The 15,360-nt window shown below is 42.6% G+C and overlaps 1 pseudogene; it reads right to left on the bottom strand.

The window, feature by feature from the left end:
• Positions 1–11,565: 11,565 nt before the first annotated feature.
• Positions 11,566–12,583, bottom strand: LOC136176631 (ADP-ribosylation factor-like protein 1 pseudogene; annotated as a pseudogene).
• Between the last annotated feature and the right edge of the window lie 2,777 nt (positions 12,584–15,360).

The following is a 15,360-nucleotide window of genomic DNA, read 5'->3' as shown; positions in this document are numbered from 1 at the left end:
ATGATGCTGGTTCAGGGGTTAGATGGCGAGGTTCCCCTTGGGACCTCAGGAGAAAACTAAGTCTTCAGGAGAAACAAGTGTGCACTTGCTCTGGAGATGACTCTCTCTAACCAGGGAAGTGTGTTGGGAAGGAGTCACTGGGAAGCTGTGTCTTGCATTGCATGGGCCAGAGGTTCTATTGTGGAATCCATGGGCAAAATTCAATGGGCCAAGAATGTGGATGGAAAAAAAATTACCAAGCTAACTAACCAGCTAACTAACTAACTTACTCATTTTCACTAGCTTCTAACTTCAATTTAGCCTTCCCTTCTACTATAATTGTGGGTAGCAAACCACAGGAGCATCAGCAGAGCCTGGTGGCTTTGTCGATAACAGAAATCTCAGTCCTCTCATCTCATCTGGAATCACTGCTTGTGCTCGTCACTACTTAAAATTAGAGTGGCCATTAGACTCAATTCTAGAGCTCATTTACAGTGTTGATAAAGAAGCATCCACATTAGTACATCACAAATTTATTTCTTACAGTTTAAGCCAACTTAAAACTTAATATTAAAAACAAAACAGGGGGAAGGGAGGGAAAAAAATAAAAAGTAAAAACAAAACAAAACAAAGATCAAGGCATCCATTCCCGTCACTTCATGGCAAATAGAAGGGGAAAAATGGAAGCAGTGGCAGATTTCCTCTTCTTGGGCTCTAAAATCACTGCAGATGGTGACTGCAGCCATGAAATTAGAAGACAGTTGCTTCTTGGCAGGAAAGCTATGACAAACCTAGACAGTGTGTTAGAGAGCAAAGACTACATGGACTTTTGCCAACAAAGGTCTATATAGTCAAGGCTATGGTCTTTCCAGTAGTTATGTATGAATGTGAGAGCTGGACCATAAAGAAGGCAGAGCACTGAAGAATTGATGCTTTTGAACTGTGTTGCTGGAGAAGACTCTTGAGAGTCCCTTGGACTGCAAGGAGATCAAACCAGTCAGTCTTAAAGGAAATCAACCCTGAATACTCATTGGAAGGACTGGAGCTGAAGCTGAAGCTCCAATACTTTGGCCACCTGATACCAACAGCTGACATTGGAAAAGACCCTGATGCTAGGAAAGATTGAAGGCAGATGGAGAAGGCAGAGACAGAGGATGACATGGTTGGATAGCATCACTGCAGAACTAAGATCCCACATGCCACAGGGCAACTAAGCCTGTGTGCCGCAACTAGAGAAGCCCCTGTGCTGCAGCGAAGCTTCAGCAGAGCAAAAAAACAATTTTTTTTTTTAGATAAAAATATAAAATGAAACACTGACAGTTTTGGTGATTGCATGCACATAGATAGATACCAGGTCTAGGGCTGGACTTTCAGCTTTTGCAGAATCAGAAATTTAATTTTGTAAATATCCAATCTCCTGGCGAAGCCTTGTACAACTAAACTGGGGAGGCTGTGCACTCACCGCCAGCCAGAAGCCCAGTCTTATCATCTGTGATGGGAAATAAAACCCATACCACAGAAATACACTGATGGTTGGTTCATTGTTTCCCTAGCTAGGTAAGAAAATCTTATATGACACAATATTTTACTCAGGAGCTTGGAGAGTAAACAAAGAAGATATGATCAAAGTAGTATTTTCCAATTTGCAGGACACAACCATTCATAAACTCTGAAATTAACTTAGTAGGTTAACAACCACCTTTTCTAATAGAATCTAATCGTGATTGTGCACGTACTTAGTTGCTTAGTCATGTCTGACTCATTGCAACCCTCTGAACTCCAACCAGCCAGGCTACTCTGTCCACGGGATTTTTCCAGCAAGAATACTGGGACAGGTTGCTGTTTCCTCCTCCAGGGGATGTTCCCAACCCAGGGATCATCCTGTCTCTCCCGCATCTCCTGCATTGGTAGGTGGATTCTTTACCACTGAGCCACATGGGAATCTCAATAGAATCTAATAGGAGAGAATATATTGAAGAGAAGAGAAAGGAAATAAGATGTATCACATACAGTAGCGGTAAATACTGTCTTATCAAACTTTCACTGCAGTATTTTATAAGTCCATGTGATGTAAATGTGTACAAATGGGCCCCAGTAAATGTATTTTTTTTTCTTTTCTTTTCTCCAGCTTGTGTTAAAAGAGAAAAGTTTGAAACACCTCACATTAGGTGAACTTGAAAGTCCATCCTTCCATCCTGATATGCAATCTCTACTGCAGGGTTACATGTACCCAAAGGACAGGATAATTTGCCTTATTAAAATATGGCAAAACTTCCCTGGTGGTCCAGTGGCTAAGACACCGAACTCCCAGTGCAAGGGGTCCAGGTTCGATCTCAGGTTAGGGAACTAGATCCCAGATGCCACAACCAAGATCCTGTATACTGCAATGAAGACTGAAGACTTAGCATGCCACAACTAAGGCCCAGCACAGCCAAATAAATAAATAAAAATAGATATTAAAAAAATACATATGGCATGCTTAGAATTCTTGGTTGCAAGGAGAAAAGTGGAAATAGCCAAGGGAAAGGGCCAAGTCACTGTAAGGATGCAAAGGAGGTGGACCACCCATGGCAGGGCAGGAATCTCAGATAGGGACCCTGAAGGAGCCAAAAGCCTCTTATTTCTTCTATAAGGCTGCTTCATTTGTTTTTGGAATCTGTGTGTCTTGCTTTCCCAAACCTTAAGACAGAACACAGCAAGTGTCAATTTGCTAGCTCCCTTTTAATAGAAAAGTCCTGACCCCTGCATACAGGGTGAGGGCAGCAGTGGGCCCAGTATGGCCAACTGCTCTGATGCCAGCAAGCAGTGGGTCCACCCTGGGATGTCCCTGTCACACGAGTTTAAGCATCTCCTTCTGCCTTGACTGCTTCAATTCCAGCTCTTTCTTTCCTTGACCCATGCCAAAAACTTTTCCAGAGCAAATCCACCTCCAGGGTGTGTCAGAACTCAGTAAATTCTCTGTGAGTGAACGAGGCGATATGTATTCCTAGAAATGGGGTGTCAGAGTATGAATTATTTGGGCCTATTAGATTTAAGATAGCATATTAGTTAAAGAGCTCTGAAATCATCAGAAAAGTTGATGGTTGTATTTATCAAAAAAATAAAGTAAATTATAAAGGTGGATGAAGAAATTGTTTTTAATATGTGATTAGCAACATCCTAATTTTTGTCAAGTTACAAATTTAGGTTTGTGAATAAAACATGAAAGGCAATGACGAAAAAAGAGGACGGAAGGAAGGAAGGAGAGAAAAAGGAGAAAGGGAGAGAGGAAGGGAAGGAGAGAGGATGGGAGCCCACTTATTTTGTTGGTGTTGTTATAGATGATTCCTTTTTATTGCTAAGTAATATTCCATTAAATGAAAATATCACCATTCACTTATCCATCCTACTATTATTAATAGTAGGGCTTTATAGTAGCTTTCAGTTTGAGGCTGTTTTTTCTAATGCCATCTGATTATTTTTGTTCTTGAAACAGTAGATTGATCTATTTTAACAACCTTTGATTTGGTAGGTAAAATCTTTGAAACAAGTGTGTTCAAAAATAAACTCAAAATGGATTAAAGATCTAAATGTAAGACCAGAAACTATAAAACTCCTAGAGGAGAACATAGGCAAAACACTCTCTGACATAAATCACAGCAGGATCCTCTATGATCCACCTCCCAGAATATTGGAAATAAAAGCAAAAATAAACAAATGGGACCTCATTAAACTTAAAAGCTTTTGCACAACAAAGGAAACTATAAGCAAGGTGAAAAGACAGCCCTCAGATTGGGAGAAAATAATAGCAAATGAAGAAACAGACAAAGGATTAATCTCAAAAATATACGAGCAACTCCTGCAGCTCAATTCCAGAAAAATAAAAGACTCAATCAAAGAGTAGGCCAAAGAACTAAACAGACATTTCTTCGAAGAAGACATACAGATGGCTAACAAACACATGAAAAGATGCTCCACATCACTCAGTATCAGAGAAATGCAAATCAAAACCTCAATGAGGTACCATTACACGCCAGTCAGGATGGCTGCTATCCAAAAGTCTACAAGCAATAAATGCTGGAGAGGGTGTGGAGAAAAGGGAACCCTCTTACACTGTTGGTGGGAATGCAAACTAGTACAGCCACTATGGAGAACAGTGTGGAGATTCCTTAAAAAACTGGAAATAGAACTGCCATATGACCCAGCAATCCCACTCCCAGGCACACACACTGAGGAAACCAGATCTGAAAGAGACACGTGTACCCCACTGTTCATTGCAGCACTGTTCATAACAGCCAGGACATGGAAGCAACCTAGATGCTCATCAGCAGACGAATGGATAAGGAAGCTATGGTACCTATATACAATGGAATATTACTCAGCCATTAAAAAGAATTCATTTGAATCAGTTCTAATGAGATGGATGAAACTGGAGCCCATTATACAGAGTGAAGTAAGCCAGAAAGATAAACAACAGTACAGTATACTAACGCATATATATGGAATTTTAAAAGATGGTAACAATAATCCTATATGCAAAACAGAAAAAGAGGCACAAATGTACAGAACAGACTTTTGGACCCTGTGGGAGAAGGCGAGGGTGGGATGTTCTGAGAGAATAACACTGAAGCAAGTATATTATCAAGTGTGAAACAGATCGCCAGCCCAGGTTGGATGCATGACACACGTGCTCAGGGCTGGTGCACTGGGAAGACCCAGAGAGATGGGATGGGGAGGGAGATGGGAGGGGGGATTGGGATGGGGAACACATGTAAATCCATGGCTGATTCATGTCAATGTATGGCAAAAACCACTACAGTAAAAAAAAAAAAAAAAAAAGAATCAAGTGTGTTAACGGTGCAACAAAAAAATATGTGATTGTCATAAGAGCCATGTCCTTCCTTAGTGGCTAATCAAACCCCAATATTTTCTCCTAGTATGGGAAAAGCAGCACAGTGCCAACTGACACACAGTTTTCAGAGATCATCTCTGGATCTCTGTATGGGCGACTACAGAGAGGGCCAACAAAATCCACCCACTTTGTCCACACGCATCCACTGATCACCCTGCATGGCAGTTACTTCGTTAGCTGCACACCCTTGAAAGCCAAGATTGTACTGTATCACAGGGCTTTCTTCTATACAGCTCATCTTATCTCTGCATTCTAGGAAGCAGCACCTCACTTGGTAAGGGAGACTGCTCAAACTGGTATCCATGAAATTGTTGCCTTTTCCAAACCTAGGGCCCACGTGTCTTTCAGCTCTTTCTTGGTGTACAATTCTGGAGCCTTTGTAGTAAGGGCTTCTCATTAAGGGACACACACAAACCTCAAGTTTCCATTGTGGTAAAACTACATCCTTACAGACTTCAAAATGCAAGGTCAAGGGTGAGTATCCAACTGCACTGCTTCCTACAAGGCATACACGGCCCTTGTGGGGTTCCACCTCTTTCTGCTGAAGGGCAACTTCAAAGCGCACAGCCTTCATGCTACAGTGTCCCTTTGGTGGGTTGGGGCTGGGGGGGGGTCTGTAGATAGAAGGAAGAGGCCCTGCATTGCCCCAGAGAAAGACAGGCACCTGGTGGAAGGAATTGCAGCAGCCCTGCTAAAGTGGGGTGACTCTGGCCCTATTGAAAGTCATCGGCCAGGTCCTGGGTATCACCCCTTCCCATGGCTGAGGATAGGACTTCAGGATATGAGTGAATTTCTGTGCTTTACACAAACCAGAACACTGCAGGCCCTTGAGTTTGCTTTTCTCTGTGCCAGAAATGTCACCTCCTCCTTTCCTATCTCTATCTGGTCAACTCCTCTCCCCAGCTCTGTCTTCAGTGGTCCTCTGCTCTCTCCATCACGGTGTTTATCACTGCTGCCTTCCTGCCTGCCCCCTCTAGGCTGAGGGCTCCTTGAGGCCAGCACCAGATGTCCCCAGGGAGTCAAGAGACATTTGATGAATGCGTGAATCAAAGTGGGGATGCAACAAAAAGCATGGAGGACAAGACAACAGGCATTGATGAAGTGAGGACACTTGCAGGTTCCTGAGCCCCTTTTAGGAATCCAGGAAGTCAAACTCTTTTCATTATAATATAAAACAGAGGCCAGCAAATTTTCTCTGGAAAAGATCAGATAAATATTTTAGGTTTTGTAGGTCTCTGGTCTCTGTCATAAGCACTCAACTTTGCTTTTATAGGGTGACAGCAGCCATAAACAACAGGTAATAATGAGCACCTCTGTGTTCCAATAAAACTTTATTTTCAAAGCAGACTCTGGGTCAGATTTGGCCCCTGGGCTGTAGTTGGCTGACCCTTTGCTTCAAGACATTATTGCCTTTTTCACACCCATTTCCTCACAAGTGTGCAGGGAAGGGGTTTGTTTGTTTGTTTGGGAGGAGTTTTTTGGCTGCATGGCATGTGGAACCCCAGTTCCTTGATCAGGGATTAAACCTGTGCTCCCTGCACTGGAAGTGTGGAGTCCCTTCCACTGACAGCCAGGGAAGGCTGAGGGGAGTTTTCCAGACGTGTGGTACTACAACAGGCTGAATGTGGAAACATGTGCAACAAACCAGGTGTCTTCTATTAAGCCAAATATTAAAGAGAACTGCAAAAATTCAAAATAGGGCTTCTCAACTAAATTCTTCTCTCTTGTACAAAATATATTATTTTAAATAAATATATGTTTTATATTAGCATTGGATAAAAAAAGGTATTGAGTGAAGCTTTTATTGCTATTTTACAATGCATTTATAAATAGTTTAACATCTCTTGGACTTAATTCTAGCAAGGTAACCATCTATAATGTCACCCACATAAACAAAAGCTTCAATGGATGTGGAATCTTCAATGATTTTAAGAATTAAACTCTAAGTAAATAGTAACAGAAGGCTGTAGAAACACACAGAACCTGCCTATTCTTGGCTTTCTCTTCATTCTGTTGCTTTTTTTTTTTCCATTCTGTTTTAATCTTCTCCTTCCTCTTGGTTATTTTTCCCTGTTGGACCTAGAATGCCTGCTGCATCCCAGAGTAAACTAGCTACAGGTAATTAGTGACCAGTGAGCACAGTGCAATTCAGGGTGACTTGTCAGTAGGGATTTTGAAAACTGCCTTTGCTGGTGCCCTTCCTGCAAGTCTGACTCTGAACTGGGTGCTGTTTCGGCCTTAGCTGTGTGGATCTGCCCAGCAGCCTTCTGAGGGCAAATGGCTCATGATTCACAAGAGAGCTTACCGCTGAAGTAAAAAAAAGATGCACCATGTGAAAGTTGCAAGTTAAGTTTTATTTGGGGTAAAATGAGGACTGAAGCCTGGGAGACAGCATCTTGGCTAGCTCTGAGAAAATGCTCCCAAGAGGTGGTAGGGGAGGTCAGTGGGGAAGGCGGAGTACATGCAATCAAACACGTAATTTTTTTGCAGAAGATTGCTGCTAGTCTCATGAAGATTGCTGCTAGTCATGGGGAGCACTCGTTACCATGAAGAATTTTAGTGCTTTTCTAGATATGAGGAGAAGGAAAGGGCAGCCCAGTATTCTTGCCTGGAAAATCTCATGGACAGAGGAGGCTGGCAGGCTAGAGTTCATGCGGTCACAAAGAGTGGGACACAACTGAGCAACTGAGGACAGTTATGAGGAGATACAAAAATTAGGCTCATAAAATCGACTCCTGAAAATATCTATCTGAAGAACCATTCTGCCAGTCCCCCCTACCACCCCCAAGAACAGAGTGCCTAAATTCTGCTCTCTACCCTGAACTCCTTTCAGGGAATGTTGAAAACCAGCAGCTGCAGCAGCACATGATTTAATCCTTGTAGAGGCAGATAGCAAGCGCCCATGGCAAGCGCCATTGTGTAGTTGACTTCATATACTTGCTGCTGGGAGGGAAGGTCTTGGGTCTTGATGACTCCCCACTGTTTCTCTGCACCGCCTGTCATGCATCCTGGGTTTTCAGTATCTTAGCCCTAAGCATCATTACTGAAGCATCTTGACACAGGCATTTTTGCAACAAACATTTTCAGTGCCTAACTGGCTATAGGTACTTTTGTTATAAAAGATAAAATAGCAAAAAAAGAAAAGAAGAGACATTAAAAAGGAAATAATGAAGCATGAGAAATGATCAACAAAAATTCAAGACTTTATTGCAAAATACAAAATATGTGAAAATGTTGAAAATGTGTATAGATTCATGGCAACACTGCACAAAGAACTGATTTTATATTGTGAGTGGTATACCTAAGCATTTGTCTTCCAAGTCTTTCATTCATAATGTTATACATGTTCTTGCTTATTGATTCATCTTCTCATTTGCCATTACACATTTTTTCTTGCTTGCTAAAATTCCTTTCTTATTAAAAGAGGTGCATGTGTGCTAAGTAGCTTCAGTCATATCCAACTCTTTGCAAACCTATGGACTGTAGCTGGCCAGGCTCCTCTGTCCTTGCAATTCTGCAGGCAAGAATACTGGAGTGGGTTGCAATGCCCTCCTTTAGGGGATCTTCCCCACCCATGGATTGAACCATGTCTCTTACATCTCCTGCATTGGCAGGCAAGTTTTTTTTTTTTTTTTTTTTTTTTTTAACCACTAGCACCAAACAGGAAGCCCCATTAAAAAAGATATCAGTTTCCAATCACTAGGATGCATATTTCGTATCTGAACTTCATGCTGTGTAGTGAAAGCCTCTACACTGTTCTTTGTTCTTGGCATTTTGTTCCACGTTTTTTTGATGGACATTTCAAACTTCTATGGGAAATGTGGATTCAACTCTGTGCCTTCAAGGCCCTCAGCTTCTTTTTCCACCAATGTAGTGTTTAAAAACAAGAAACCAACTCTTGGGAAAAAAGTCATCGCCATGTGTCAGTTTAATAAAGCCATCGGTAACATCACTAGCTAAAAGAAATGTTAATTCATTTCAACTAGTTGAAACCAAGCTATCTAACTCATAGCTGTCAGCCAGTTATTTTATCTTTTGCAGCGAAATTGCCCTTCAGCCAATTGGTTATGCAATGAATATGTTTGCAACAAAAATGCTATGGCAGAGATGCTTAAGGTGAAAGTATTGGACACACTTTCCAGTCAAGGACCTCACACCTTCCGCTCTGCCTCCTAAGAACTCCTGCATGTGAACTTAGCTGGGGACAGCCAGGGGTCCCTGATGGCTTCATGGGCAATGAGGAGAGGGCCTGATCGCAGACTGCAGGAAATCAAATACTTTTCATGTTATTCAGACAAGGATGCTTTTCCATGAAAAACAAGCAAACAAACAAACAATACAACACAACTCTTAGTGAATACCTGGATAGGGTTTCAGCAAGTCAGATTGGATTATTATTCTTTATCTTTCCTGCCCCCAGGACAACAACATTGAAGGAATCAGTTCATTGAAGTAAAAGGAATGAAAAGGGGATCTTAGTGAGCATAAATGTCAAGGCAATTCTGGGAGATAGAAACCAGTTGGCAGCAAATAAGGCACTTCCCAGAATATGTAGGAGGGGTCTGGAAGGAAGTGGCAGTGGCTGGAGGAGGAGACTGCCCGTGAGCCCAAGGCAGGAGAAAGCAGGGAGCACGGGATCTTTGGAGGTGTGTCTTGGCTGCCCACTCCAGTATTCTTGCCTGGAGAATCCCATGGACAGAGGAGCCTGGTGGGCTATGATCACAAAGAATCAGACATGACTGAGTAACTAACACTACACTTGTCACTTATGAATAAATCTGTCAATGGCTGCCTGCTTCCGCTGCTGCCCGCCCATAGCCCAGCATCACACCTGAAGGAAGCAATGGGAATTCTCCCTTTACAAAGTGGGTAGGGGACTTCCCTGGCAGTCCAATGGTTCAGGCTCTGTGCTCCCAAAGTAGGAAATAAGATCTCTGCATGTCACATGCTGCGGCCAAATATAAATATATTATTTTTAAAAAGAGGAAGAAGAAAGTGCGTAAAACAGCTTGTGGAAAAACTGAGGAAAATGTCAGAAAGGGGAACGCCAAGACCAATGCACTTTGATTCTGAATTTGACCTTAGTGTGAATTCTGAATGTGACCTTCATCACAAAGTGGACAGGTAAGTAGGCAAGCAGTTCTCTCAAACAGAGAACTCCCATTGCCTCCGCATGGAGGGTGGAGAGAGCTGGAAGGAAAACCAATGGGAGAGGAAACCTACCTCCAAAACTCATCCTAGAAAATAAATAAAATAATAGAGGCTCTCTGGGAAGAGGGGGAAATTGACTGGGTGATGCACATTGTCTGGGGTGAAAGGGTGCCAGAACATGCCACCCAAAATATGTCATTTGGCCTCAGGATTGTTTTGAGCCGAAGGCAGTTAAGAAACAGCAGATGCAGGAATAGTTCTCTACCCTCCCCATCTGCCTAAAAGCAGAGCATAAATTCCCCTTTAAGAAGCTGCATTCCCTCGCCACCCCCTATCCTGCTCTTGTACCAGGAGGGAAAAAACAGTCAGCTCTGGAGTCTGAAAGTCCACCCTGAGATGTTCTGCACAAGAAACCTCACTAAATAACCCTCATCTCCCATTCGTTTCCTCATATATTTACTGTCCCACAAGTTACCACCCTAGGAACCTACAAACCTTTCTTCCTTTGTCTTGTCACTTCTCCACAATTTGTCATCCAGCCCCCAATTCTAACCACTTCTTTGAGTCACTCATCACTGAGTTCTCCTGCTTGTATGCACCCTGCACAAATTAATAAATTCTGTTTTTTTTCCTCCTGCTAATCAGTCTTTTGTCAATTTATTTTGCATACCTTATTTCCCGAACTTAAGAGGATAGAAGAAAAGGTGAATTTTTCCTCCTCTGCAAGGATGAAGGTTATGTCCTATATCTTGATCTGGGTGTGGTTAAACCAACATATACATGCATAGACATTCACTAAGCTCTAAATTTAGGATTTGTGCCCTTTACCATGTATATGTTATTGTTGTTATTGTTCAGTTGCTCAGCCGTGTCCAACTTTTTGTGACCCTATGGATTGCAGCACAACAGGGTTCCCTGTCCTTCACCTTTTCCTGGAGCTTTCTCAAATTCCTGTCCATTGAGTAGGTGATGCCATCCAGCCATCTCATTCTCTGTTGTCCCCTTCTCCTCCTACCTCAATCTTTCCCAGCATCAGGGTCTTTTCTAATGAGTTGGCTCTTCGCATCTGATGGCCAAAGTATTGGAGCTTCAGCTTAAGCATCAGTCCTTCCAATGAATATTCAGAGTTGATTTCCTTTAGGATTGACTGGTTTAATCTCCTTGCAGTCCAAGAGATTCTCAAGAGTCTTCTCCAACACCACAGTTCAGAAGCATCAATTCTTCAGTGCTCAGCCTTCTTTATGGTCCAACTCTCATATCCATACATGACTACTGGGAAAATCATAGCTTTTGACTATATGGACCTTTGGTGACAAAGTAATGTCTCTGCTTTTTTATATGATGTCTATGTTTGTCATAGCTTTTCTTCCAAGCAGCAAGTGTCTTTTAATTTCATGGCTGTAGCCACCATCTGCAGTGATTTTGGAGACCAAGAAAATAAAGTTCATCATTGATTTCATTGTTTCCCCATCTATTTTCCTTGAAGTGATGGGACTGGATGCCATGATCTTCATTTTTTGATTGTTGAGTTTGTTTTTTTTTTCCTCATTAAGAGAACATTCTTTAATAGGACTGTATCTGAGTAAGAATTGCATACAAATAGAATATATACCTTAACACAAGATAACAAGGAAGGTATATTTTACATTATATAGGACAGACATTCAGTTGGTTCAATCACTATGAGTTACCCTTCCAACCAAATGCTTAGTTTTAATATGTATTATAAATGTTCCAGCCAGTTCAGTATATGCCGACTATCAGACAGCTTTAACATTTAGTAGTGTGGAGCACACTTCACTGTTTCCAAAGGAATATGTGATGTCTTCGTTTCAGAGGAGCAAAAGTGACTGAATTACTGTCTGCTCTTTAATGTTTCAACTAACCATTCCATTGCCTCATCAAGGCCAGTGCCTTTGGTTGCTGAAGTTTTGAATATTTGCCATTCTCGGTCCTTCCAGCCAGGTAACCCAAGTGAATTTGCCATTTCTGAGGGAGTCATTGCCTGTTCCATGTCCTGTTTGTTTGCAAACACCACTAAAATGGCTTTTCTCAGCTCTTCTTCCTCCAACATGGCAACTAACTCTGATTTGGAAATGCCAATTCGGTCTCGGTCACAACTGTCTACTACGTAAACGACTGCATCTGTGTTTGAATAATAACATCTCCAGTATGGCCTGATGCTTGTCTGTCCTCCCAAATCCCAGACCTGGAATTTAAGGTTCTTGTATGTTACTGTCTCAACATTAAATCCAATGGTAGGAATAGGAGTCACAACCTCTCCAACCTGTAATCTGTACAAAATTGTAGTTTTTCCTGCTCCATCTAATCCCAAAATTAAAATCCTCATTTCCCGAGTTCCAAACAGACTGGAAAAAATGCTTGAGAAAAAGTCACCCATGATGAACCGCCTGTCTGTCCTCGTCGACTGTCAGAGACTGGCCCTGACCTCGGCAGCGACTCCTATTCGAGTCTTGGCGCCGCCACCTCCCCTCGCCTAGGCCTGCGCTCCGGCTCTGGCTTGGACTCTTGGCTCCCAGACAGTTTCTTTGGAAGTTTGGTCAGCCAGCAACTTTCACGTTGGACCTCCCGGCAAGGGCGGGAGCGAGCTGATGAGTTTTAAGCCAGCTTTTTCACTCTCCTCTTTCACCTTCATCAAGAAGCTCTTTAGTTCCTCTTCACTTTCTGCCATAAGGGTAGTGTCATCTGCATATCTGAGGCTGTTGATATTTCTCCTGGAAATCTTGATTCCTGCTTTGACTTCATCCAGCTTGGCATTTTATGTGATGTACTCTGCACACAAGTTAAAAAAGCAGAGTGACAATATACAGTCTTGACACACTCCTTTCCCAATTTTGAAACAGTCCATTGTTCCATGTCCAGTTCCATGTCCAACTCTTGCTTTTTGACCTGCATACAGGTTAAGCAGGAGGCAGGTAAGGTGGTCTGGTAGTCCCACCTCTTGAAGAATTTTCCACAGTTTGTTGTGAGCCACACAGTCAAAGGTTTTAGCATAGTCAATGAAGCAGAAGTAGATGTTTTTCTGGAATTCTCTTGCTTTTTCTGTGATCCAACAGATGTTGGCAATTTGATCTCTGGTCCCTCTGCTTTCTCTAAATTCAGCTTGAACATCTGGAAGCTCTCTGTTGAAGCCTAACTTGGAGAATTTTGAGTATTAGTTTGCTAGCATGTGAGATGAGTGCAATTGTGTGGTAGTTTGAACATTCTTTGGCATTGCCTTTCTTAGGGATTGGAATGAAAACTGACTTGCTCCAGTCCTGTGGCCACTGCTGAGTTTTCCAAATTTGTTGGCATATTGAATACAGCACTTTAACAGCATCATCTTTTAAGATTTGAAATAACTCAGCTGCAATTACATCACCTCCATTAACTTTGTTCATAGTGATGCTTCCTAAGGCCCACTTGACTTCATACTCCAGGATGTATGTCTCTAGGTGAGTGATCACAGCACAGTGGTTATCTGGGTCATGAAAATCTTTTAAAAATAATTTTTCTGTGCATTCTTACCACCTCTTCTTGATATCTTCTGCTTCTGCTAGGTCCATACTGTTTCTGTCCTTTATTGTGCCCATCTTTGCATGAAATGTTCCCTTGGTATCTCTAATTTTCTTGAAGAGATCTCTACTCTTTCCCATTCTATTGTTTTCCTCTGTTTCTTTGTACTGATTGCTGAGGAAGGCTTTCTTATCTCTCCTTGCTATTCTTTGGAACTCTGCATTCAGATGGGTGTATCTTTCTTTTTCTTTTTTGCCTTTTACTTCTCTTTTTTTCTCAGCTATTCGTAAGGCCTTCTCAGACAACCATTTTGCATTTTTGTGTTTCTTTTTCTTGGGGATGGTTTTGATCACTCCTTCCTGCACAGTGTTACAAACTTCTGTCCATAGTTCTTCAGACACTCTATCAGATCTAATCCCTTGTATCATATATGTACGTATTATAGGATTTTAAAAGTGAGTAAGTACAGGTTGGCAGATCATCCCTTTCTTTTTTTAAAATTTTTTAATTTTAATTTTTATTTTTAGATCATCCCTTTCATTCTGACCATGCCATGATCTCCTGTAGGTTTGCAGCCAGTTGGGGGACCTTCTAACCACCGCTGTGGGTGTGTCAGAGGTCCAGGCTGTCACACCTCAGAAAAGCTTATGTGGGGTTCCATAAGAAAAATGAGGCACAAAGAAAGAATGCGTACTGCATGGTTATGAAGCTAAATTTCTTTTGACTCCGCATCTGAATTCTCTCCATCACCCCTCTGTTAATGAGAATCCACGTGCTTGCCAGTCTCAAACCACTTGAGTACAATGGTCCATCTGGAAACGCCATTCATGATTTAAAGTACTGGACAAACATCCAATCTACATTTGCTCACAGCAGTGTGTGCTGCCAAGGCGAGAAAACACAGGGACGAGGATGTTCTGCTGTCCATGGGGGCCTCGGGGCCTCTGGAGATGCCCTGGACATTCAATCCCAACCAGAATGTCTCAGCGCCTCCAGTAAGGTGGAGCGCTTGGGGTGCCTATGGGCCCTTCAGGAACCACTGTGGCTCTAATCTTAAGGCTTCCAATGCATCTTAGTGTCTTAGAGTTAGGAGGACATTCCTTCTCACTGGGCAGGCAGGAAAGTGAGTCTAGAGGGTGGGTGCTTTCTCCTGGTCATTTGGCAATGGTAGAACCCTTTAGCACTTCCCACCACATGACTGCCTGAGACCCTACACCCACGAGGGCAGGGAGATGTGCTGGAAGGTGACAGAGACGTAAAGAGAGAATATGGGGTGGGGGGGGGTTGGTGGTGGAAGGGGCAGCCTACCTGTTGCTTGCAGCCAGGTCTCCCCAGGAGGACTCAGCTGAGCATTCTGAGCACTAAACACGGTGGATGACTGTTGCACAGGCTGGGTGCCCCGAGCACCCAGATGTTTCTGTGAACCTCTGTGCTCCCTTCAGTAAGATTACAGCTCAAGGTCGGGAGAAGTCAAGGTTGGATGTTTTCACCCTAGGTGTCCATGTAACACAGCCAAGGAGGGATTGGTTGTGAAGATCTCACTGCAAAAGAGCTCTGTACTAAGTAGAGTCATGGGGACTTCCTGGTGGTCCAGTAACTGGGATTCTATGCTTCTAACTCGAGGGGGCCCGGGTCAGATGCCTGGTCAAGGAACTAGATCCCATATACTGCAACTAAAGATCCCCAATGCTGCAGTGAGAATCAAAGATCCTTTGCGCTGCAACAAAGATCCAGCATAGTCAAACAAATAAATATTTTAAAAATAAAGAAATAGAGTTACAAATGCAGAAAACAAACTTATGATTCCCAGGGGGTAAGGGTGG

The sequence above is a fragment of the Muntiacus reevesi genome, chromosome 10 (genome assembly GCF_963930625.1).
Source record: "Muntiacus reevesi chromosome 10, mMunRee1.1, whole genome shotgun sequence".
NCBI lineage: Eukaryota > Metazoa > Chordata > Mammalia > Artiodactyla > Cervidae > Muntiacus > Muntiacus reevesi.
Note: the sequence above shows the minus strand (reverse complement) of the source record. Positions and strands in the feature narration are given on the sequence as shown.